This window comes from Diplotaxodon limnothrissa, linkage group LG4 (genome assembly GCF_057381915.1).
Source record: "Diplotaxodon limnothrissa isolate DT_005_m linkage group LG4, D_limnothrissa_male_GT1.1, whole genome shotgun sequence".
Lineage (NCBI taxonomy): Eukaryota > Metazoa > Chordata > Actinopteri > Cichliformes > Cichlidae > Diplotaxodon > Diplotaxodon limnothrissa.
Window position 1 is genome coordinate 24,667,303 of NC_140599.1, and position 12,155 is coordinate 24,679,457.

Genomic DNA, 12,155 nt, shown 5'->3' on the forward strand with positions numbered 1-12,155 from the left:
TTGTTTCTTCAATATTAAATCATTTGTTAGTATTTGCTCCCTCTTGTGTGTAAAACTGGTTTGATAAGCCAGTAGTTTAGTCCCTTTTGTCAGCTTAGTTTTTGGATCTGTTGAGTGGTTAGGTTTCTTTTCCTGTTGACTTTATTATTTTAGTTCTGTTCAAAAGGGCCCGGTAGTATTAGATGACTTTTGTATAACTTATTCTTTGCATTTTTGGATCATTAAAACCCGTTTTTTCTCAAAATTGTCCTCATGCGTAACTGTCTCAGGCCCTCACAGTCATGTTGCCAGGTTTGTTGATCATTTTCATGGATGGTGCATTGCTGTGAATTGGATGGTCTAGTTATTCTTTCATAAAGAACGGTCCACTATATCCTGTTAAGTGGAGTGAATAAGCTTTCTTTTGTATTTAGAGAATTCAACTAGCTCTTATTATGACTGTTATGCAGATACTTCCGTGTCACTTCACTCTGGAACGCTCCTAAGCTAAACTATTTGACTGCACTCCAGCATTGTTTGAGTGCCCTTTCTCTCTTGAGCTGCGGACACACTGAAAGTGATTCACGGCGACCATAGAAAGTCCATCATATTTGGCAACTTCAAGCAACTACGTGCAAAATAACTGCTGGTGACGTCAACTGAGCAGGACCTACTGTAAACTTTCAGGCAAGTGACTAAAGAGACGATGAGTGAAGAACACTACTAAGTTTATTTGTTAGAGGGTCACCTAGGCGACCGGAGTTTGGAATGTCCACAAGTTTACAGCTATCAGCTTAAAAGCGATGAGCGAATCGCTGCCAGTGTGCACGCAGCTTTATGGTTTATTCATGCCAAACACAGCATTAAGAGACACATGCCAAAGCAAAATTGTATTTCGCGCCACTTGATTGCATACGGTGTCTATGCAAAAAGTCATATTGACACTAGGAACTATATTTGCATGAGTAACCTGAGGTCATCACGAGTGAACATAATCATCCGGTAAAATTGCAGAACAAGACATAAGTAACCGAGTGGTGTCAGTTGCCAGTCTTATTGAAGTATTATTGAATTTAACATGATATTCATTTTGTAAATTTTGGTCACTGAGCATTCGAATGAAAAAGGAGGATATGTTTTTAAAAAGGGTTTAGTTTAGGGCAGGTCTACACAGTGATTATCCTCCTTTATTATAATAATAATAATAATAATGGATTGGATTTATATAGCACTTTTCAAGGCACCCAAAGCGCTTAACAATACCACTATTCATTCACTCTCACATTCATACACTGGTGGAGGCAGCTACAGTTGTAGCCACAGCTGCCCTGGGGCAGACTGACAGAAGCGAGGCTGCCATATCGCGCCATCGGCCCCTCTGGCCAACACCAGTAGGCAAGTAGGGTAAAGTGTCTTGCCCAAGGACACAACGACCAGGACAGAGAGCCCAGGGATCGAACCTGCGACCTTCCGGTTACAGATGCGATTCCCAACCCCCTGAGCCACGGTCGCCTCATACGGTCGCCTTTATATCCGTTTCTCAGTCAGATCCACCTCTCTATCGTCATATCCAATTCCAAAATGGCAAGATAGCGACAGCTTGAGCCTTCATAAACATACCTCACTAACCAATGGGTGACATCACATTGGCTATGTCCAACTTCTATTTACAGTCTGAGTTTGCCAGTGAATTAGATTAGTTCAGAGTTAGAAATTTAACATTTTGACTTTGACATATGAGCATTTACATTACTAAAAATCTCATAAGCCAACTTACATGCCCGAGATAAAAGGTTAAGAACTCCTTCACAGTTCTAAGCAGCATGAATTGACATACTGGTTATATTTCATCCCAGTTATATTTAAGTAATGAACCAGAACCTAGAAGTGCGTCGTTTCAATCAGCAGTGATTACACACACAGCCAGCTGATGTTTTGCTTCATTGGCTCAGTAATCAACCGTAAAGACTACGTGTCTGCACACAGATTTTGAGGAATGGGTGTGGTAGACAGAAAACCCGGAGCAAACAAAAGGAAACATGCTTCAAAGCATCTGTAAACCTTCAACAAAACCTCTCTTTCTTTGTTGTCTTCTCTCACATGGGAAAAAACAAGGCTTTTAACCTTAACTCGTATCTTATGATGTATACAATCCTTAATAACTGATAACCAAACCCGCCTCAGCTGTTATCACTGAGGTGCCTTTGCCCTTTGCCGTGAATCTCATTTACATCTTGTTAACGGGGAGATACAGAGCCGCTTCTAATGTGCTCTATCAGTGCTGTATTGCTGTGAATGTGACCTGTATGAATGTTAAGCAGGTTGCTGCCAGGAGGATAATTTGTGCTCCCTGGATGGATAATTACTGAACAACAGACAGGTTGTCAAAAACTAAAAACAACTGAAGAAATGTGTCAAACTGAGATCTGATTAGACAGCTTCATACTAAAAGGGGACCTATTATGCTCATTTCCAACACCATAGTCTTATAGTTAAACTCTATTAGATTAGGCTGGCATGAATCACAGTCCAATATAATCCTTATTCATCTCATACTGGGCCTTGGTGCAGCTCCTCTAATTTCATCTGCTGTCTGAAACAAGCTGGTTTAGCACTCTTCAAGCTAAATTTTGTGTGATTGGTTGCTCCTCGCACAGGGGGTTTGAACAGCAGGAAGATGACACATAAAGAAACATCACAGAGAACCAAAAGTAGCAAACCAAAGACAGCCAAATTCAGTGCTTTTTAGCACTCAGGAGTTACCTGTACATACACTGACCTCATTATTTGAAACTGGCCATTTTCTAATATGAACATCCAATGCTGTGTAACAATATAGCTCATTGGACACCTTCCTAGTAGCAGTTTGCTTCCCACAGCTGCCTTAATTCCATGCTTTCATGTTTTTTATACCAAATTATGACACTACAGTCCGAGAGTCATCAGACCAGGCAATGCTGTTCCAATCTTCTGTTGTCCTATTATAATGAGTCTATTTAAACTGAAGCCTTGGCTGTAGTTTAACATGTCGTGCATTCAGAGATGCTCTTCTACCTTGGTTATAATGTGTGATTGTTTGAATAACTTTTGCCTTCTTATCAGCTCGAAGCTGCCAGTTATTCTCCCCTAACCTCTGATACCAAACAGGCATTTTCACCAAGCGAGCTGCTGCTGTATATTTTCTCTTTTTCAAACCATTCTCTGTAAACCCTGGAGATGGATGTGCAGGAAAATTCCAGGAGATCAGCAGTTTCTGAAACACTCAGACCTGCCTGTCTGGCTCCGAAAACCATGCTGCATTCAAGGTCACTGAAATCATAGGGCTTTTTTTGCACAATTTGAACTTCTGTAGGTTGTTTTGACCATGTCTATATGCCCGAATGCACTGAGTTGCTGTCATATGATTGGTTGATTAGATATTTTGCATTAACAAGGTGGACAGTGAGTGTGCATGTAACAGACGTCAGGAAAAGCAGGTGATGCATAAAGGAACAACTTGAAATGTCAGATGTGTTTTGTAGGCCCGGTTTCCTCAGAATACTCAGGAAGTGATGGCAGGTCAATATAAATCTTATCAGGCAGAAATGAAAAGCTCGAAGTCGTCCACCTAGTTGATTGGTTGTGTGGTGCTGCAAAAGCCCTTTGCATTGAAGTCCCTCACCCTTCAGACTGAGGTGCTAAGAGGCAAGAGGTAGTTCTTTTTCTCTCAGCAGCCATCAGCATGAAAGGTTTTGATTAGCTGTTTTTCTGGTGGTCCCACTGAGCCTGGAGGAGTGGAGCTGTTGATGGAGCGCTCCTCTGACGGGTAAAAACACAGTTAGCCATAAAACTCTTTTTTTCCCTTTTACCAATGATATTGTTCATGACACTTCCCAGAGAGAGGGGGTTTTTTTTGTAGACATTGGATCTGTCATGGCATGTCACTTAAATAAGACTGAGGAAGAAATACTGCTGTTTTTATCATCAATCTGTAAGGGACAATCGAAATGAGAATATTGTGAAAGAAAGATGGGTAGTTTTCCACCACTATTGTGCTCCCCTCCTCCAGCCTCTGGGTTTATTTCTGCGATATTTATCTGTAATGCTTCTGGCGCCGCTGAATTGCGTTTCTCATACCTGCAGCCAGTCTACCCGGAGTTCTCAGAGGGATCTGCTGAGGCTCAGTGGACGCTGTGTCAGACACATTTAGATTTCTGCCTTTCATATTTCCACCCACACAGCTACCCTGCACAGTTGCTGGTGAATGCTGGTGAATGCTGGTGAAACCTGCGATTTTCCCAAATACATACAAGAAGGAGAGAGAGCTCTGAAGACAGACCAAAAAGCAGCATCATTCCTAACAAAGATGCAAAGATGAAAATAATGAAAAAGTTATATACGACTGCTGTAGAACCAAAAATGTATCTGCTGTCTCATTATATTGCCAGTGTCCATTAAATAAGGGTTTTTCAGTGATTGCATTTAAATGTACATTGTAATCTACTTGTGCATTAAAAAAATGCATTAAATTCATATTTACAGTGTCTTTTTTTTCCTGCTTTATTCAAGATACCAGCAGCAAAGTGTAATAAAATAGGGTCTGTCACAGGAGCTGTTTATAGCAGGATTAGTCATAGAAAGCAGCCCACTCCCCCCACCCCCCCACAACATTCAGTCTATAAAGCACAAGAACACATCAGTACACCAGCAGAAAGCGACTAGAACAGGGGGAAACCCATTCAGTTTGAATGCTGCTCGTGCTTATACAGCCAAACAAGATTACCATATAGAAGATGTTTTAAAGTGCAAACACGCATCCTTATCCCCTCTGACATAAGCCCAGGTATTGTTATGCTCTTCATTTTCATCTTCCCCATTCTGTCCTCTATGTAACTCTATATTATCGCAGCACTACACAATTAGATAACCACTTCAGGTTATGGGAAATAAAAGCTGTGTTCCAGTGCTGTGTTATTGTCTAGAAACAACACACTTGATTAAAAAAAAGAAAAAGAACAGTTACTCCAAAACAGAAACGCTTCATTTCTATTTTTCTTGGACTTATAAGTAGTCAGGCTCATTTTTTGGTCCAGAGATACTTCAGATTGCTTTTATTAAACTTCTCCACTGCATAAAAGTGATTCAGACATTGGTTAAAAACTCATTTATTCAAGAAGTATTGCCTGTCCTCTCTCCTCTCGTTGAATCATATACCATGTCCCGTAACGTGCTCCTCAACATTAATGGCTTACGCTTTTATCTCAAGCACAGCTTTCCTTTATCTTATTTTTTTCAAGCCGCCATTAGTCTCTTACATTTTCACACCTGAACTGTGAGATATTGTTAGAACACTGTATCTCTGACCGCTGCCGTCTCCATTTCTCTACAGCCGAAGTGTATTTTTCCATTCAACCCATTAACACCATTGAAATTATTCATCATTTCCTAATTCAAAAGCAGCATGTCTTTAAAGGCTTAATCTAAAATTTAAAACACAGGACTGTTTGACATTTTTTTAACATCTTATAATGACTGACACCAGATAATGACTAGACGCATGCTGCTAGTGTTTACTGGTGCTTTTAAATGCTTTTTTTTGGCTACTTAAAAACCATTTTTCTTTCCTGCCCTTATCTTTGTGTGCATGAATAATTTATGTGCTTATAAAAACATAATTTGCACCTTTTCCTTGGTAACCATGAATAATATATTGGACAGCAGTGACCGGGAAAGTGCATTCAAGGAACATGTATGTGTGAAGAATTTTTTTTTCTATGGTAGCGCCACAAGGGGTCACTTTGAGAGAGGGGTCTCTCGGAGGTCACTGACTGGTGATGACTTACTGTCAGGGCATATGTGTAAGGACGTAATGATTCGGTGCCTGTCTGGAGACATCACAGGTAGACAGAGCTCCAGTTTATTTAATCACAGGAGAAAGACTTTGCATAGTTAGCGTGCCTTCTTTACCCGGTAAGCTCTCCTACCAACAGCTAGATCAGTAATTTGCTGGAAAATGACAGAATTTTCTTTTTAGTTTTACGTCTGCACATCACCACAGTGGATTTTAAATTACAGACTCCCCCATTTTAAGAGACTCCAAATTGAATGGGCAAACCAACATCATTTTAAATTTAAGGACTGTTTTTCAATATTTGGAAATCTTCTGCAAAGATTGCCTGATGTCTAGAACTCAGAAAAGTCACTAAACGCTGTGTTTTTTGCCTTCCTGCTTGTTTGTGGATCTTTCTGCATTCATTTTTGTATTCAATGACTGGAAAGCATATTCTGTTGAACTGAGATTGACTTGTAACAGACTTGTCCACTGAAGAACATCCCATTTCTTTCCTTGAGAAATTCTTGGGTTGCTTTTGCAATATGCTTTGGGGTCATTATCCATTTGCACTGTGAAGCTCTATCCAATCAATTGTGCACCCTTTGTCTGCATCTGAGCAGAGTGTGTAACCAGTTAACAATATGAACCTGAAGCTACAGTTTAAATCAGCGGTCCCCAACCCCTGGGCCACGGACCGTTTGGTACTAGGTGTGAAATTTAAGGTTTTCAGGGGTTATATCGATTTTTATTGTTATTTTTTTAATCGTTTTTATCGTTAACTCAGTTTCCCTGGATATTTTTCCATGTGTTATGAATAGATCTTCTTTTTTTTTGGTACCTGTCCTGGTTTTATTTTGTTGTATTTATCCGCGACACCTTAAAATCTCTACAGTGATTCTATTTTAGAAACATCAACAGGTAGAAACGAGGGCTACAAGCGTGATGGTGTTTGTTACCTGTTCAAATTGAGGGTCTAAGTGCTGGGCTGAGGTCATCATACACTCAGATTTACCATCACTCTGGGTCCTGGGTTAGATTTGTGCTAGTATGTTAGCATGCTGTCTGTCCGGATGCTTGCAAAGAGCTGAAGTTGTGTTAGCATAATGCAGTTGTTTCTGTCCTACATGCAGTTTTCACTTCATCATTGCACTCCTGTCCTTTTGAGCAATGCAAAATAACTCCTCAACAGCTCCAACCTTTTCCTTCTGCCACACATGAACTGAAATCAGCTCATTGTAGCGCAAGTGCAAACATGCTTGTGTGATTTGTAGATAACCGAAGAACCTTTTAAGCCCAATAAATGGTATAATTCTTACTGTAATGCAATTACTGAATTTATTACATTACTGGGTTACTGAAAAATGTAATGTCATTACAGTGCATTACACCCAGCACTGCTGACAATGATGTCCCTGCCTCTTCGAGAGTGTTCTTGACTTTGTTAGATGTTGTTAAATTGTTTTTATTGACCATGGAAATATTTCTGTCATTATTAATTTTAGTTGTCTTCTGTTCTGTTTCAGGACTTTTAGCGTTGTTGTTCAGCTGGCCAGTGCCTTCCTGGGGTGGGGGTGGGTGGGGTTCAGTGTATGATGCACTGCCTCACTTACACTGCATCTCATTGGGCTTCATATTTAAAATCAAAATGAAAGCTATAAAATTTTAATTCAACACTTGAACATGGCTCCAGATCTTTTACCGTCTTCATTTACAAAGAAATAACAAGGGAACAAGCTTCACTCAGTCATGAAACTGCTTGCCAGTCAGCTGTCTAATTAATTTAAAGCCTCTAAAAATGGGGGACTGTGTATAAAAATGAAGCTAAACTATGGATGATTTGTAATCATTCATCTACCTGCTTCCTGGGCGTTTGTCTGCCAGTATAAAGCTTTAATTTTGTTTTCCCATGCTATCAAACTCAATTCTGACATCATTACTCTAGTCCAATCATTTTCTTGTTGGACTCACAGGAGCCAACCTGCCTCCAATCTGTGTATTTTAAATCTCAGTGCTCTTCTGGCACCACTAATGTCTAGACTCTGGGCGGATCTGCCCTAACACCGATCGCTGCAGAGATCACATAATGCTGTGATGGATCATCAAAGTCTAATCACCAAATAGCTTAATTGAAATCCGTTTTTCAATAAATCACTTTCATTTTTTCCCCCAATTGATCCTTTGCTGTAATTCCTGAACAATTAATTCAAAAGTTTAGTATAATAACTTAAATTAAAGCTGAAAGTCTGTAGATCAATAACATATTGATTTACAAAAGCCACCTAGAAATACCTCCCAAAATTCAACTTTTTACTCAGCCCCACAAATAAAATTATTCAATAAGACTTTACATTTCTTTTAAACCCAAAAAGAAATGATGCAACATGTAGAAGTGCAACCTTAATGTGACAATAAATACAACATAGCAGAAAAAACTCCCACAGTAATAGAACCAGCAGCTGTTAGATTTTAGTATGAAGTGACTTTGTGATAGTTTAGTGTAACTAGTGCAATGTAAATATGACAGAATTCAACATGGATCATTATGAGATGAAACTGTAAAGTAAATAGCACCGGTTTAAAGTCGTGGTGCATAAACACATCAGAATGTACACCTACTGAAATAAATTAGCAAGTAGATTTATGCTCCGTGACACTCAACACAAAAAGGTTCAGACATTATTCATAGTGCGTGTTAACACAGTCATTGGACTGCATACTAAACTTAAAAGACAGAAACAATGTATTGATCCAATACCAGTGCTGGCATCAATACTGTCGATGTTTGGATCAATTGGCCACCTCTAGCGTCCTCTTCTCTGTCCAAGGTCTTCACGTGGTGAGTTGTGCTACTTTACTTTAACTAGTTTGTTTAGATTATTATATATCAGGCACAAAACTTAACACAGTTTAAGAAGGTTTTTTTTAATGTTTTCTCTGTTGTACAGTAAACATTGTCATTATTTTTCTTTTGGTAAATCTTTGCTGAAATGAGGCCTACATGGTAAAAAAAAAAAAATGTCATTATACAGATGCTAATACAGAGAAGAGCTCAATGTCTTTCATTTATTGGGAAAGCAAACTACATATGATTCCAATTGCTACAAACAGAATATCGATTTAGTCAAAGCTGATAAAAACTTTGTTGATGTTGCCCCGAAAGTTAGTTTTCAGAAGGCCCCTCCCCTAGAAGTTACACTCCTACCATTATTTTTTGCTCCTGCAGAATTCCCCCACAGACTTTTGAGTGTATGAGTGCCATATCTCTATCCATCTGTATAATATCTCTGGCAGTTTTGCCAGAATATTAGCTTCACCATTCACACAAGCAGCGGGATAAAATCCAGACCAACTGTGTCAGACATTTAAGTTGACATGCACCTCGGTTGGGTAACTTGCAACTTGCATGTGTGGCAATGTTAAAGTAAACAGCAAATGCTACCCTTCACAGTCCAATTAAAATCTTTTAATCACCCCAAATTTAAAGATGCTGTAATTGCATCCCATCATCCCCTCCATTCACTTTAGAAAAAGAGGAACATTTTCATTGTTGTCCATCCTATTTTAATTATTTTTATTATATTATCCCTCTGTTCAGCACTTTGGCCGACACTTGATGTCTTTTAAATGTGCTATATAAATAAAGATGACTTGACTTGCCTATTAGTTCAAATACTCATACAAAAATGGCATCCTTGTAACATGTACGCAGACTAATGTGGGATACACATGAAGGACTTTCAGCATGGGATGTGGCTTTATTGCTGCAGGCTACTCTCCACAGGTTAGTTAGCTGCAATAGGCTTTTCTGTGTAGGACATCTGTTCATGAGTAAACCTGCTCTCACAAGATTTCCACACCAGTATGAAGCATGGTCTTTCTGACGCTCCAGTCACCACTAACGAGCCTGAATGTCATTAGCAGGAGCTCTTAGTAGCTCTAAAATCTAGTTATCACGTCATTCGAGGTCTCAGTAGTCCCCAGCTTGTCCCTAAAGTGAGACACTGCCTCTCCTCCCTCACACAGCATTAAATCTTTCCCTCCTTTGCATTCAGCTGGATGGACATTTCAGTCAGATCTCATTGATTCGGAGTGAAAAAAAAACCCCCACTTGCTAAGTGAAAATGAAGTGAGAAGTTTTGTCTTATGCGTCTGCTGCTGCTTTTGTGCACATCTCTCACTTATGAATGACTGTGCTTTTTTTATGTTGTTTAAAGTGCGGAGGATTGTTGCAGCTCTACTCCAACGTTAGCTTTGAATCAGCATGAGCGTGCGAGCCTTTACACAAATGAATGCAGCATGGACAAGAGGACAATCTGCCTCCGCCGCTGCACCTCCACAGAAAAAGACAACCTCAAGTTATTTCAGGAATCATTTCAACACTTGGTGTAAATGGCCCGACAGTGTTCTGAAACACTGTTACATATCACTGCAGGTAGACCAGGTCTGAGCTACCTTTCATCCCATTCATGCTGATCTCTTTCTTACACACAACTGCATTCCAGCACGTTCCGCTTGCTTTCCATCAGCCTACATATGTGTAAACACAAACCCAGACACACACATGCAGGCACACGCATATTTGCAGTCAGAGTATTGCTCACTGTCAGAAAAGAGGTGTGAATTAATATTTCATGGCCCTCCGCTGGCAGAAAGTCAATCCATTTCCCAGCATTCCCATATGCTCGATGTGTCAAACAGACCGAAGATGGTCTTTCTCCTGGACGCACAGGATTCATTGCTTCCTCTAATTGTCCCAAAACCGATAAACTGCCCTCAAGTTCATTTTAAGCACATGCCTACACTGTGCACATGCACCAACATTAAAATCAAAACAGAAGAAATGCATTACGCGCTCTACATTCCCACAGACTGCACAACCAGCCGACGCACTGACTAAATAAGAGTGCATGGCATTTCAATTATTCCTCACAATCTGAATATATATATAACATGGACAGCCATTTGGCGAGGCTGGTCATATTAAATCAGATGGGCGCTAAATGAAGTGTGCAGCTGACGCAAGCAAGAGGAGAATTCTTTTCTCCACGCCACAATGGAGAGCTCCAGGCTGCACTGTGGTCTGTGGTCATCGTGTGATCCAATTTATCCCCCTCTCATGACTTTTTTAAATTTTGAGAACTTAATGATCTGACACAGTAGTTCCATTTTTAGGCTCTTTAGTTTCTTTTTACTTTATTTTGTATTCAAATATTACTGGCGTCTGAAATGTCATTCTCAAGGGATGCAATGAAAATATGCCAGCAACCCAATGAAAAATATAAACTTGGCCATATTTCCATGGAGTGCCTGTCTTTTTCAAAATGTATGTATTTATTTTCTTCTCAGAGCGCTGGACAGATGAAGGTCATGCAGCTAAAGTCCTACGAATGTATTAAAAGTAAAAAGAACTGTGTTTTTCCTTCATATTTGGCCAAGGCCTTCAAGATTAAATTAAAGAGAGTTTCTTTTGTCAGCATGCAGGAATTTAAATCAGGACTCCTGGAGTCCTCTGCGTGCTCATTTGCATTCTGATGAAGCGACTGAATCACACGTTAAATTGTGCTGAAACTTGTTTTTCAGGGAGGAATTCCGAAATGGGTATTTCAACTCGACTGCAAAAATTCTAATTTTATTTTGAAAGGTGTTTGCCAGATAAACAATACTCTAATCTCTGATTCTGATAAACAGTCTGATGTTGATCTTTTCTGAACCCTTCCTGACAAACAACATTTTAATTACCATTTTCCGGCACATGTTTTTTCACATAATATTTCTGGATCCAGTTACAACCAGATCATCCTTCTTTTTTCTTCCTTTTCTACCCCCTATCTATTCATCTTTAAGGACATAGACTACAGCCGATTGTTTTCTTTCAAGGAAACAGCACCGAGTGTACTTTAGTGCAGCTGCCCTTAGAGAAAGCAATCAGTCTTTTATCAGTAATCAGTTTTGAAATACATATCTTGTAGTTTTAGCAGGGAAGACAGAAAGAATAAGATCAGACCTCTAATAAAGGGGTGTGTAAAATACAAAGATGCTATATTAGATATAAGGTCAAAGGATTTTCAATTTGAAGCTCTGCAGGTTGTGAATAATGTAGAAATGTGAGCGCTAGTTTGTGGACTCTGTAGCAAAACTGGCTGAATGATTCATTTTTACACTGCTGACATTTCTTTTGTCCATAAACCCACAATAAAGGCTTATTATCGTATTCAACAGGCGTGCTGCCGAATCTCACAGGTCGCATGTGTTTGACCTGCACATACAGACATACAGTACATATCAATATCAACATTTGCATAAGGCAGACCATCAACAACGTGACATTTTCAGATTTTGCCTGTTTTAAAAGTGCAGGCGGATT